Here is a 2,712-nt window from a genome sequence, read left to right as displayed (position 1 = left end):
GTTGGAAAATAATAAATGAAGACAATATTTTGGGGTTATGAATGTTTTTTTACTGAACGGTTGGGGAATCTCCCGAAGTGGGACCATCTTCGATCCTATCAAACCCATAATTTTAAAGATCTCAGTTTAATCTCCCTCATTTTGTGGTGAAAAGTCCATAGTGTGTGCCACTTTTTCTGATTTAGTGTCATATTTGTAAATCTTTTCTATTCATTCTCCTAAACCTGTTTATTTTTCTAATAAAATGGAGATCAGAACTGTACCCTTTACTGTATCTGTAAGCCTTGCCAATTAGGATGGTGCAGATAATAACCTAGAATAATAAGTAGCCTCCAGGAGCATCAGAAGAAATGTGTTGGGACAGGGTAGAGCTTTTGTTATGAATTTACATTTGATGCATGGGAACTCGTACCAAGGATGCGAGTGATAAGTGGTTTGAATTTTGGCAGAAGGAAATATTGTTTGGAAATTTTTCATGGATGTGTTGATTTCTGACAAGACTTCCATTTACTTCCATCCTTAAGTTTGGGAAATGCTCCATCTAAGACCACAAGAAATTGCAGTGAATTGTGGACAGGGCCCAGACCATCAAACAGACCAACCTCCCTTCCATTGACTCCATTTATGCCTCAGCAAGGCCAGCATCATAATCAAGGACTAGTCGCACCCTGGCCACTCCTTCTCCCTCTCTCATCAGCCAAAAGGTATAGAGGTGTGAAACCGCATGCCTTCAGATTCAGATGAGTCTGAAGAAAGGTCTTTACCCGAAACGTCACCCATTCCTTCTCTCCAGAGATGCTGCCTGTCGCGCTGAGTTACTCCAGCATTTTATGTCTACTTGTAGTCCAAGGGTCACCAATGAAGTAGATAGTGGTTCAGGACTGCTCTCTGGTTGTGGTGTTTGAATGTGGTTAGCTGATAACAACTGGGAAGAAACTGTCCCTGAATCTGGAGCTAGGCACAAAATGCTGGAGTATTGAAAATTGAAAAGAAAGGCAAGTGCAGAGAAAGCTAATCTTTTGCAGAATTAATATAGATGAAGGGAGTATAGATGTAGTGAGAGTGGAAAGGATTGGGTGAGCATGAGACCTTTTTTTTCCATACTACGAGTGGATCAGACATGTGTTAGCAAGCCCCACTTGAAATTGAACCAGTGGGGATGGCAGAGAGCCTGAGTTGAGCGTGATGGTAGAAGAAAAATGATGAATTAAGTTCTAATTCTGAGCCAAAGTAAATACTGATTCTCAGAATTTTGGTCAGCCAGCTGAAATGAACAGTCGCTACTTTTGAGTGCAGCGCAGAACTGAAAGTTGATAACAAAACAATTTGAAGGGTATTGTAATCCACTGGGACTTCAAACACCTTCCAAATCTAAGGTCAGTTCATGCAGCAAGTGGGCAGCACTTCCTGTAAACAGCATGCTGTAAAATGAGAGTACTGTAATACAGATCCATGACACTATAAACACACTGTGATGTTACTGTAGCTGTCTCATTTGAAACTAGCTGATAGTCCACCTGAACCTGTGGCTCTGAACCAGTTACACCTGAACCAGCTTTCATTTCTAATACATTAAACTGGACCCCTACTGTAAAACGTTGATATTTTTCAATTATCTGATGAGTAGCATGTAATTTCTATATACTGAGGGAGACACAGCAAGGAATTGAGTATCTTTATACAATAGAATACGAGTTTTACTCTAATCTGCATGCTTTTCCCTTCCACGTAACGTAGCAGCTCAAGGTTGATTACAAGTTGGGATCAGCAACTAATCATGTCTGAAAAACAACTTGTTTAAATGTTGCACTTAATCTGATATCTAAGCTAAGCAGAATATGTCGCGTTGACCATTTTGGCTTGCAAATCAACTTGGATATTTGTGAAAATAAGAATATGTCCAAATGAGGAGGCTCACTGGGCAATTTTTGCAATTTCATGCAATGTTTGAAATATGAAGTATCAATTGGAAGACTTTACTGCAGAATTGTGCCAAGGTATTATGGATATTTCTCCAAGAATAATACTTTGTACAGCTTCAATCCCCTTTGCATTGATTCCCTGTAACTATCTAATTTACAGCTGCAATGAAAAATCACATTTTACTGCCAGGTGTAACTGTCCTAATCTGCACCTATAGCAATCCATGCACTGTATTTCCTCTTCCCATGACACTCCAGCACCTACTGTACCCTATCCCAACTGCAGCTCATTTAAAGTCGCACAGAACGGAAAGAAAGCCTTTGGCCCAGCTCATCCATGCTAACCAAGATGCCCCATCTAAGCTCGACCCATTTACCTGCATTTGGACCATATCTCTCTCAACCTATCCTATCCGTGTACCTGTTCAAATGTATTGTAAATATTGTTATTGCACCTGCCTCAACTACTTCCTCTGGCCTCTTGTTCCATATTACCCTCTGTGTGATAAAATATATCCCTCTGGTTTCTATCAGATCTGCCTTCCATTACCTTTAAACCTATGCTCTCCAGTTCTTAATTCCACTACCCTGGGGAAAAAGACTTGGTGTGTTCATTTTGTTGTGATTTGATGCACTTCCATAAGATTACCCCTCAGCCTCCTACACTCCAAGGAATAAAGTCCTAGCTGATCAATCTCCTCTTGTGTCTCAGGCCCTCATGTCTTGACAACATCCTCTTAAATATTCCCTGCACCCTTTATAGCTTAATGGCATCTTTCCTACTTCAGGG

Source organism: Rhinoraja longicauda, chromosome 6, assembly GCF_053455715.1.
Source record: "Rhinoraja longicauda isolate Sanriku21f chromosome 6, sRhiLon1.1, whole genome shotgun sequence".
Classification (NCBI taxonomy): domain Eukaryota; kingdom Metazoa; phylum Chordata; class Chondrichthyes; order Rajiformes; family Arhynchobatidae; genus Rhinoraja; species Rhinoraja longicauda.
This window is presented reverse-complemented; position numbering follows the sequence as displayed.